This window comes from Schistocerca cancellata, chromosome 1 (assembly GCF_023864275.1).
Source record: "Schistocerca cancellata isolate TAMUIC-IGC-003103 chromosome 1, iqSchCanc2.1, whole genome shotgun sequence".
NCBI lineage: Eukaryota > Metazoa > Arthropoda > Insecta > Orthoptera > Acrididae > Schistocerca > Schistocerca cancellata.
Window position 1 is genome coordinate 107,107,061 of NC_064626.1, and position 12,590 is coordinate 107,119,650.

Genomic DNA, 12,590 nt, shown 5'->3' on the forward strand with positions numbered 1-12,590 from the left:
TATTATTTTTCTTTTAGGGAGACATAGTTTGCAAATTCATTCAGAAGACTTAAAAAGGTACCGTAATGGCACATTTGCCGAAACATCCAAGCGTAGTAATTAATTTGGTCAGGGATTTAGAACTGGAGATTTTAATCATAACGTGTGGTTTACCGATTTTTCTTCAAGGATGGATACCTTACGTGTTTGTAAGAAAATAAAAGAGAATTTGTTCAGGTTTTTTCACTATTAATCTAAATCGAATTTTTATTGTTTCAAGTGTTAAAATATTTTGTCTTAGTGGTGTAAAGTTTTGCTAATAAAAAAAAGCACTCCGTCGTCAGGCCACGAGTGGCCTACCGGGACCATCCGACTGCCGTGTCATCCTCGCTGGAGGATGCGGATAGGATGGGCGTGTGTCCAGCACACCGCTCTCCCCGTTGTAAGATGGTATTCTTGACCGACGCCGCTACTATTCGGTCGAGTAGCTCCTCAATTGGCATCACGAGGCTGAGTGCATCCCGAAAAATGGCAACAGTGCATGGCGGCTCCGATGGTCACCCATCCAAGTGCCGACCACGCCCGACAGCGCTTAACTTCGGTGATCTCACGGGAACCGGTGTATCCACTGCGGCAAGGCCGTTGCCCCAAAATTTTGTTAATATAGTTAGTTTATTGTTTTTCCATCAATCAGCATTTGTCTCTTTATTTAGTTTCACATATATAACTTTGCTGTTTCGAGTTTCTCAGTAACAGAACTAATTGACAATGACTGCTGCAACAAAGAGGCTTACTAGCACAGAAATTTTGTGGATGTCTGTGTTCTTTAAAGCTTGCATTGTACTTCCCGTTGCTAGTTGCTCGAATCTTTATTTTTTCAACTATCATAGCAGCAACAGCCGCAGCAGTTTGGAGACAGTATTAGTACAGAATTTCTTCATTGCACAAACAGGTAGGCCATTTATAATTTACACGTGCTACAATTAACATTTCAACAGTGACATACTTTTCAGATTTTTGGTAGATATGTATACTTCATATTTTTCTCGCCATCAGATTGCTTATATTATTGCTAACAGGACAATTTTCTTAAATTTAACGGAACAGACTGTACTCTCACAAAGAGCGTTCCAGTTCACAATTTAATGTTGCATTTCTCATAGCTTTTACATTTCTGATCACTTTTGAAGAATTACGAGATTACTTATGAATTTAAACTATTTCTCTGATCAAGAGTTCAAATTCACATTATAATACAGAGCAAATACCACTGAGTGTAATTATACATTACTATACAACAAACACTAATTAGCCACTTTCAGTACGCTAAAGTACATGAAATGACAATGTTTTCCCCAAATTCTTATCAGATGTATGATGGCCAGTTTAATCCACGATCGAATCTGCCATTACGCCAAGCACCTTAGCACATACTAATCTAAAATGCAGCCAAAATATACCGAAATATTTGACAACGCTGAAGTTCATAGCTTTATAGTTCACAGTTGCACACAGGATCGTTGAATGGAATACTGTAAACCAGGTATACTTTGGCCAATTTTCAGATTCAAATGTCACTATCATGATTGGTATTTAACTTGTGCGATATTTATGTTACTGAACGTAGGGGATTGTATGAAAGGATTACATACTAATTAGTACAACGTATTTTCTAAAGTGCGGAGGAAGAAAAGGAAAAAAAAAATGTAAGTGGTCAAAGCTAGCATGGATTTCAGGACACACTGACTGTATACTTCAACCACAACTGTCAGCTACCATTCCATTTGTCATCAATGTTCGAAACACAATGAAACTTTGACCGTCCAGGAAGAAATGCATTGATCTAAAGTTTTCTGGAGTGCTTTATTAAACCCGATTAAAGGAAAAATCTAGTACACTAAGTAAATCAGTGTGATCCATCATCAAAATTACAAATATGTTGAAAGGTGCTAAGATGGAGTACCACACACATAGCTCCAAATTTAGCTGTCTTTCAATTTCATCCATCTTAGACCTAAATCGTCGTTTCAAAACATCCAATGCAGTTAGAATTAAGGTAATTTGTTCTTCATTTATCGAGACAATATCTGGTACTTGTGACCAAACAAACTTAATCCCCTGTGTGAAGAGATATTTGACAATACACAGGGTGATTTTTTCCACCGTGTACAGACTCTAGGGACTGATCAATGAGAGGATACTGAACAAGAAAGGTCTAATGAGCTTATGTCCAGAAATGCATTGTTTCCATGCTACAGATCCTTTATTCAATCAAACATTGTTACAGAGACTGTGTTCTAATACACGCTGTACCATGCAGCCACAGTCACAGTATGTGTTGAAAATGGTTTCTATATGCCTCAACACGTGCGTGTACGTGGCTGTAGCATGTTCTGTTTCACACGTTCACATCAACCAGGATGCACCTGAGCAGTGTCAAAGGCAGCATGAATATGCTGTTCCAATATGTCCACATCTGGAATGGGCTTGCATGCACGATACTTTTGAGATGGCCCCATAACCAGAAATCGCACGGGTTGAGATCCGGTGAATGAACACGCCATGCAACTGGACGCACTCGCCCGATCCATCGACGAAGGAAGGCACGGCTGAGATGTGTGCGGACGTTAATGGCGAAGTGGTCTGGAGCACCGTCGTGTAGCAGCCACATAAGCCTTCGAATCATTAATGCCACTTCTTCCAGCAGAGGTGGCAAAGTCACCCCCAAGAAGCGCCGATAGTTCCGTCCTGTTAGGTGACGTGGAACGAAGGCTAGTCCCAAAATATGGTCGCCAATTATCCCATTCCACACATTCTGGATGCACCGATGCTGATGATTCGCTGTCACCGTACCATGGGGGTTCCGCATACTATCCCACAGACGACTGTTATGAAAGTTGAAGACACCACTCTTCGTAAAGGTGGCCTCATCTGTCTATAGGATGGATGACACGAATCCCGGTACCGTGGTTGCCTGGTGAAGAAACCAGTGACAAAACTGCTCCTGATGTGGAAAGTATGTCACCAGTAAGCCCAACACAGGCCGTAGGTGATAAGGGTAGTCACAGTTGCCATGGAAAATGGTCCACACGGTTGTCTGGCTTACGGTGAACTGGCGTGCCAACTACCTGATAACGACACGGCTGTCGCCTTCCACACTGTTAATCACATTTTCCTTCATACCTGATGTCCGAACACATCGGGTACGTCCTTAATGTTTTCCTGCTTCTTGAAACGACCCTGTCTGAGAGCCGGCCGGAGTGGCCGAGCGGTTGAAGGCGCACGACCGCTACGGTCGCAGGTTCGAATCCTGCCTCGGACATGGATGTGTGTGATGTCCTTAGGTTAGATAGGTTTAAGTAGTTCTAAGTTCTAGGGGACTTATGACCACAGCAGTTGAGTCCCATAGTGCTCAGAGCCAGCCCAGTCTGAGACAAAGGGCGAATCACTGTTGCAAACATTGAATGCTGTGGTTGTTTTCGGCGGGGACGGGTCTCCTCATACAACCTTGCTGCCCACCGCCCATTGACATGTAACTTTCCGTATGTAACCACCATGTCGGCATGCTCTCAATTGGAATACGGAACCATTGAGTACATCGCTGTATCACATCCTCTTGGTTGGTTGGTTTGAGGAAGGAGACCAGACAGCGTGGTCATCGGTCTCATCGGATTAGGGAAGGATTGGGAAGGAAGTCGGCCGTGCCCTTTCAGAGGAACCATCCCGGCATTTGCCTGGAGTGATTTAGGGAAATCACGGAAAACCTAAATCAGGATGGCCGGACGCGGGATTGAACCGTCGTCCTCCCGAATGCGAGTCCAGTGTCTAACCACTGCGCCACCCCGCTCGGTATCACATTCTCTACAAGGTGAGTCAGCAAGAGAAGTGAATCAGACACATCGTTACCAATTACTATGGCAGGAGTAGGCGCTAGGGCATTACGTATGAGGAACTGTATCATCCTCTAGGAGGAATCCATGCGTACTGTAACTGTGGCTGCATGGTACAGCGCGTGTTAGACCCATGGGGTGTAAATATCTATGGAATGAGCATAGCCTACTGCGCGTGTTCTCATCATCAAACACGGTTAGTGACGTGGTATTGGGACGTCGCTGCTTTTCTGCAATTTGTGGTAACAGCAAAATGTTAATATTATACTATTCACCTGTTTTTACATACGTTTCTACACGTTTCAGTAGTAATAACAGCCATGGTGAAGTATTATTGTCTCTACCGATGTAAATATAAGAACGTCAAAGGAGGAGCAGTTACTTTTCATAGGTACGTACAAAAAATCTCTAATAGTGAATATCATATTGATGTGCGGCGATTTATATGTTTAAAAATACCGAGACGCGGTATTATAATCTCTTGTATTGTCGAGCAAATTTCTGCGACCCTTTTTTTTTGCGCATGAGAAATGGTAGACAAATTTGCAAGTCCGTTTAAGCTGCCAGTCAGTGTGTACGTATTCGTGCTATGTTCATTTGCAGATACAATTTATATAAGACAATGTGATTAATTTCCTCGAGTTTATTTAGGTCGTCAAACCCTTGTGGGTATCTAAGTACTTCCGCATGAGACAGTTTCCTACATTGTATAATTTTTGTATTCTAGTTTCCCGAAATATGAATAGAGAGCCAAAATATGGCTCCACAAAATAAAAAGAAAGAATTTCGCCCGTACAAAAATTCAGGAATGTGCTCTACGTCATTGTGACGTAATTAATTAGAACGGAGATCCGACAACATGAATAAGTGCAATAGAAAACTTAAAAAGGTATTGTTGGCTGTTACTTCTTGTCCCATATCCGAAAAAACGTAAGTAAAGTGGAACTGAGCTATCATACTGTGGCGAAAAAGCACAATACCCTTGCTCTTGACAGCTATAAAACTATTTCAGTTCCAGGTAAACAATTGTTAAGAGGTCTATAAGACGCATATTCAAAGTTTAAGGGTACTTCAGAAGGTGATCTATCTGTTCTCGCGAAGTAAAAACACTGAAAATACGCTAAGCGCTATACGGACTAACGAGCGCCATCCGAATGCCACGTGACTTGAGCAGCAGGAGATGTTTCGGACAGATTTCTCGTTCTGCGCATCCGAATGCTCACTCCACAGATATTTATACTCTATAATTAGACTGCCGTCTCTGTAACAATGTATTTATTCAAATAAAAAATAAATGTATTTATTCAAATAAATAGTCTCTACCATGGAAAGCATATAGTTCGTGACATAAGTTCAGTAGACCTTTTTTGTTCCGTATCCTCTCATCGTTCAATCCCTAGAGTTTGCACTGGGCGGAAAAAATTACCCTTACCTGAATCACTGCCTGTATCACAACAGCTTGCAATTTGAGCACTATATGACTGACATTTGCCGGGCGGAGTGGCCGTGCGGTTCTAGGCGCTACAGTCTGGATCCGCGTGACCGCTACGGTCGCAGGTTGGAATCCTGCCTCGGGCATGGATGTGTGTGATGTCCTTAGGTTAGTTAGGTTTAAGTAGTTCTATGTTCTAGGGGACTGATGACCACAGCAGTTAAGTCCCATAGTGCTCAGAACCATTTGAACCATTGACTGACATTTATTTTTCTTAGAAGTGGGAATATTAACTATTAAAAATGATCCTTCATCTACATACCGATGTTTAACGTGTATTTCGTTAGTTCCGCACTATCACTGCTATCAACTTTGTTGAATAAATTATGTATCTTTAATCCTGGGTCAACAATGACCAGTGCCAAAGTAATCCCGAAACAAAGAAATCATAGACATGACATCTGAAATCGTAACATATTTTTGCAGATATCTACATGTGAACAAAAAGCAAATCAGTGGTCTATTTCGAGAATTAATTGAGTAACTTACATGATTTACTTGAAAACAACCCATCGCTTTGCAGTTACATGATATCGATAGAATTTGTACTCACTCCCCTCTATGAGTCCTAGAAGTTTGTAGCGGGGACCCTGTGTTACTATGCGACTATACCGCGGCCCGAAACCACAACAAAGTTACAGGCTGTCAGTCTAACGGCTTCCAGGGCAACAAAAATTTGCTTTTCAATATTTCATAGAAATACTGACCCAAATTAAAAACTTAAAATGCCGACGTAGTTTACTCATTAAAATTTATAATCTCATGTGGAAAGTTCAACACAATGAGACAAGTGTTCCAGTCGTAAACTGTGCATACACTATCCGATCAAAAGTGTCCGGACACCCCCCAAAAACATAGGTTTTTCATTTTCGGTGCATTGTGCTGCCACCTACTGCCAGGTACTCCGTATCAGCGACCTCAGTAGTCATTAAACATCGTGAGAGAGTAGAATGATGCCCTCTGCTGAACTCACGGACTTAAAAAGGGGTCAGGTGATCGAGTGTCATTTCTGCCATACGTCTGTACGCGAGGTTTCCACACTCCTAAACACCCCTAGGCCCATTGCTTCCGAAGTGACAGTGAAGTGGAAACGTGAAGGGACACGTACAGCACAAAAGCGTACAGGCCAACCTCGTCTGTTGACTGACAGAGACCGCCGACAGTTGAAGGCGGTCGTAATGTGTAATAGACAGACATCTATCCAGACCATCACACAGAAATTACAAATTGCATGAACATCCACTGAAGTACTATGACAGTAAGGCGGGAGGTGAGAAAACTTGGATTTCATGGTCGAGCGGTTGCTTATAAGCCATACATCTCGCTGGTAAATGCCATACACCTCGCTTGGTGTAAGGAGCGTAAACAATGGATGATTTAACAGTGAGAAATGTTGTGTGGAGTGACGAATCACGGTTCACAATTTGGAGATCCGATGACAGGGTGTGGGTATGGCGAACGCTCGCTGAACGTCATCTGCCAGTGTGTGTAGTGCCAACAGTAAAATCCGGAGGCGGTGATGTTATGGTGTGGTCATGCTTTTCATGGAGGGCGCTTGCACTCCTTGTTGCTTTGCGTGGCACTATCACAGCACAGGCCTACATTGATGTTTTAAGCATCTTCTTGCTTCCCACTGTTGAGAAGCAATTCGGCGATTGCGATTGCATCTTTCAGCACGTTCGAGCACCTTTTCATAACGCACGGCCTGTGGCCGAGTGGTTACACGACAATAACGTCCCTGTAATGGACTGGGATGCACAGAGTCCTGACCTGAATTCTATAAAACACCTTTGGGATGTTTTGGAACGCCGATTTCGTGCCAGGCCTCACCGGCCGACATCGATACCTCTACTCAGTGCAGCACTCCGTGAAGAATGGGCTACATTTCCCAAGAAACCTTCCAGCACCTGATTATACGTACGCCTGTGAGAGTGGATGCTGTCGTCAAGGCTAAGGGTGGGCCAACACCATACTGGATTCCAGCGTTACCACGAACTTGTAAGTCATTTTCAGCCAGTTGTCCGGATACTTTAGATCACATAATGTATGTCTTGAGATACCGTAACTCACCGCGGGCAAATATCCAGATTGTATTCCTCCAGTATTTCAGAACTACATTACTTAGTGACGTACAAGATACTTTACAGATAATTTCAAATGTTTACGAAACTTTTACTCGCTTACTCCCCCTTCAAAATGGAAAGGAAAAAGTTTATGGCGTACTGCATTATCGCTGTTCATACGGTAAAAATGGCACATCAAGCTTGATGTTTCAATTTATTACTTGCTACCGGAGAAACCCAGCGTCGCCCAGGTATTTATTCATAGCTGTACTTCCAGGCCTGTATCACGCAGCGTTTTCGCTTTGTCCTTTATGTGTGTGTGTGAATTCCTAAGGGACCAAACTGGTGAGGTCATCGGTCCCTAGACTTACACTACGGTTAAACTAGCTTATGCTAAGAACAACACACACACCCATGCCCGAGGGAGGACTCGAACCTCCGGCGGGAGGGGCCTCGCAATCCGTAACATTGTCCTTAATATTCATGACGTCATATCTCCTAAACTATGTGCAGTATAATGATAAGATATTGCAGCTACGTTCAGCGGCGTATGAGGACACTGTCTGTGAAACTTATTTCGAATAAAGTTAGTAACAAACATGTTGTAAATTTAAACGTCATGCATGATGCGGCAGTCTTTCACGCATCTCATTGTGTATGACGTCATATCTCCCGAACTATGTATCGTGGAATGATATAATTTTGCACATACATTCACTGATATATGTACATATTGTCTTTAAAATATGTCGCGAATGAAGTAAGTAGCAAAGAAGCAATAAATTATGTCATGCCTCATGCGGTACTTTTACTGCACGAACAGCGAAAAGTAGTAAGCGATAAATATTTTTTCCTTTTATCATTTTGTTCGGGTTGTTAGCGAGAAAAAATTTCGTAACTATTTGAAATTTTGTGTAAAGTTTGTTGCAAATCGATAAGTGCTTTTTCAAATACTGTAAGAATAAAGTCTGGGAATTCACACTTTTTCATCCCCACCGCTTTGAGAGATGGATGGTTCTTACACTTAACAGCGATTGTCCCCTGACAGTAAGGTATATATGTAGTAAGTTGCTGGAAATCGGTGCACTGCTTTAGGAGGAGATGTGACACACACACACACACACACACACACACACACACACACACACGTCCATTTTTGTAATACTTACGGATTTACAAGTAACTCTGTTTGCAACGAATGTTGCATACAGTATCCAAATAGACCACTGTATATACCTACGGTATTATATCATTCTACGACATGTAGTTTAGCAGGTAATGTAATAAACATTGAGATGCGTGAAAACTAGTTTTGGCTAAGATGGAGTGCAACTTTTCCAGAATATATTTATCCAATGTTTGATAATGAGAGCACTTAGCGACTTCCAACAAATTTTTAACATAATTTTAGGCCTTTTCTAAACTATTTCTCTGCTTTTGTCGCTTAACTTCAATTATTTAACACTTCAACTCATCTCTAAAGTAATCTGAAGTTGGAAGCTGTTTTATACATCGGAGTTATATTCTTTAAAGAATCGGGGAAGTTGAATTCTGAATTTTTTATGTAAATTGATGAATTTTCTATTGAACATGTACAGTTTGAAACAATGTAAAAGGAGAACATCGGCTGATGCCATCGGCTGTTGTATGTTCACAGTATCTTTCGTAGAAATCACTATGAGACTGTTACATGTATCATGCAGGACGTTATGTAATGCTGTGTACTTAAAATTATTGAAACTGACTGTTGTGTCTCAATTTCTGTAGTAACTAAGTTGTGGTTGAGATTGAAAATCTCCTGTAGTATAAAGTACTTTATTTTATGTGTTGATACCGGAGTCTGAATTAACGTTTAATTATTTGATTTAGTTTTGTGTTGACAGAAGAGCCAACACCGTGCTACGAGTGGAGGCCGAAATGCACGCGTTTTAGCTCACGCAGACTGGTGTGAGGAGGGAAGAACTATACTGACGTGAGGTCTGGAACATGACAAGGAATGAGAATTCAGAAAGCGGACGTAATTAGTTTGATACTTAACTTAAATCCATTAATGATGACCGTCGCTCTAGACGGTACATGAGTCACAATATTATCTGTTCAGAATACATTCTTGAAGACAGTACTTATAGTAACTGAATAGGGCGCCTTGCTAGGTCGTAGCAAATGACGTAGCTGAAGGCTATGCTAAACTGTCGTCTCTGCAAATGAAAGCGTATGTAGGCAGTGAACCATCGCTGGCAAAGTCGGCTGTACAACTGGGAGGAGTACTAGGGAGTTTCTCTAGACTAGACCTGCCGTGTGGCGGCGCTCGGTCTGCGATCACTGATAGTGGCTACACGCGGGTCCGACGTATACTAACGGACCGCGGCCGGCTTAAGGTCCGCGGTGGTCTAGCAGTTCTGGCGCTGCAGTCCGGAACCGCGGGACTGCTACGGTCGCAGGTTCGAATCCTGTCTCGGGCATGGGTGTGTGTGATGTCCTTAGGTTAGTTAGGTTTAAGTAGTTCTAAAAGTTCTAGGGGACTTATGACCTAAGATGTTGAGTCCCATAGTGCTCAGAGCCATTTGAACCATTTGCACCATTTTTGGCTTAAAGTCTACCATCTAGCAAGTGTGGTGTCTGGCGGTGACACCACATTTAGTGTTTTGTATTTACTGGAGATTTTGTATCCTCTGTATATACTCGATGAATAGCACATACAATGAGGTGACAAAAGTCATGAGATACTTCTAATATCGCGTCGGACCTCCTTTTGCCCGGCGTAGTGCAGTAACTCGAGCTTGGCATGGACTCAACATGTCGTTGGAAGTTCCCTGCAGAAATGTTGAGCCTTGCTACACTACAGCCGTTCATAATTGAGAAAGTGTTGCCGGTGCAGTTTGTTGTGCACGAAATGACCTCTCGAATATGTCCTATAAATGCTCGATGTGATTCATGGTGGGCGATACAGGCGGCCAAATCATTCGCTCGAGTTGTCCAGAATATTCTTAAAACCAATCGCGGACAATTGTAGCACACCGACAGGGTGCATCGTTGTTTGGGAATATGAAATCCAGGTAGCCGAACGTAACTGTCATACAGTGATAACATAATAAACAGCTATTGCCGATTTGGACTGTCACTCAGTTTCATTTCAAGTTGTTTGACTGTCCTTCACGTCCGCCCCTGGTAGCTGAGTGGTCAGCGTGACGGAATGTCATACCTAACGGCCCGGGTTCGATTCCCGGCTGGGTCGGACATTTTCTCCGCTCAGGGACGGGCTGTTGTGTTGTCCTAGTCATCATCATTTCATCCTCATCGACGCGCAAGTCGCCGAAGTGGCGTCAACTCGAAAGACTTGGCCCAGGCGAGTGGTCTACCCGACGGGAGGCCCTAGGCACACAGCATTTCCACTGTCCTTGACATTATGTGCAAGTTCTTCACCTGTGGTTGCCCGATCTATTTGTGTAACCATTTCGAGCCAATCACGAGTTCAGCTGGACCAGGAGGCCCAGTTCATTCCATGTAAGCACAGCCCACACCATTACGCAGCTACCGCCAGCTTTCTTGACGAACTGGGTCCTCGGCTTCTTGGGGTCTGCCCCACATTAGAACCCTACCACCAGCTCTTACCAACTGAAATCGTGACTCGTCCTACGAGGGCTTGGTTTTTCAGTCGTCTAGGGCCCCAAGTGATATTGTCACGAGCGCAGAAGCGCTGCAGGCGATGTCGTACAGTTAGCAAAGGCACTCGCGTCAGTCGTCTACTGTCATTAAAGCCAAATTGCGCCGCACTGTCCTAACGGATAAGTTCGTCGTGCGGGTGTTTCACGCAGTGTTGCTTGTCTATTAGCACCGACGGATCTTACGAAGCGCCGCTGCTCTCGGTCGTTAAGTGAATTCCGTAGGCCACCGCTTTGACCGTAGTGAGAGGTAATGCCTCAAATTTGGTATTCTCATCACACTATTGTCACTGTGGAACTCGGAATATTGAATTCTCTAACGATTTCCGAAACGGAGTGTCCCTTGCGTCTAGCTCCAACTACCATTCCGCGTCGAAAGTCTGTTAATTCCAGTCGTGCGACCATAATCACTTCGGAAACCTTTTCATGCAATCACATGTGTACGAACGTCAGCCCGGTCAATGCACTGCCCTTTATACCTTGTGTACGCGATACTACCGCCATCTGTACACGTGCAAATCGCTATCACATGACACTTGTGACCTCAGTGTATTTTACTGTTCGTAACCAACCACACACACGCACACGCACACACACACACACACACACACACACACACACACACACACACACAGATGGGGTGTATAATCGCTCGCCGTCGTGTCACATTCCTGCTTCTCCCGCGGCGCGAGGTGGCGTTTGGCGCCGTTCGGGCGGACAGCGAGGTCACGTCAAGGCGCTCCACGGCCCAAATCCGGCCACGGACGGCCTCGTTAATCAGGGAAGAGAGGAGAAGAGCGCGGCGAATCGCGAGGCGCCTCGCGGCCGGCACGTCCCGCCTGCCCCCCCGACATTAGCGAAGCTGCCCAGCTGCCCGGCTGCCTGGCTGCTTGCCGGGTTTCTCAGGCTGGCGCAATCGCGGTAGACCTGACGCCGCGAAAGCGGAACAGAAGGGCAGCCCAGCGCCTGCGAGATGCTGCCAGAAGCATCACCAAGTGCAGGGCAGGGGCGTGCAAACGTAGCACGCGGCTCATGAGCACACAGCGCTGCACGTGTGCTGCACGCGTGCAATCGTCGAACGGGACAGTGCCGACAGCCTGCGGGTTGCGGCAGTGTAGTACCAGGCTAAGCTGCGGACGTTGAAGCGAAGAGACCACTACGTAGTGAACGTTGTATTTCTGTAACCGGAAAATGCAGAGTGAATCAAGGAAACGGAGAATTGGAGATTTGCTATCTTTTAAAAAGGAATGGGAGAATCATTTGTTCTCTGTGGAAAAGCGTGAAAATTGGAAATGTATAATATGTGACAGTATTCTCGCTGGTGAGCGGAAGTTTAATATTTAACGAAATTATAATAAATTTCAGTATGTTGCCGTTCTTAGTGCAATAAAAGAGGAATTTCTCAAGCGATTTGGGGATATATCTTACTCATCCCAAGGTTTTGAATAGTTCTCGAGAGAATCTGGTTTCTGTAGATGATATTCACCTCAGTTTGCAAATGGAA

At 44.0% G+C, this 12,590-nt stretch overlaps 1 pseudogene; it reads right to left on the bottom strand.

The window, feature by feature from the left end:
• Positions 1-508: 508 nt before the first annotated feature.
• On the bottom strand, positions 509-626 carry LOC126104389 (5S ribosomal RNA; annotated as a pseudogene).
• Positions 627-12,590: the final 11,964 nt, after the last annotated feature.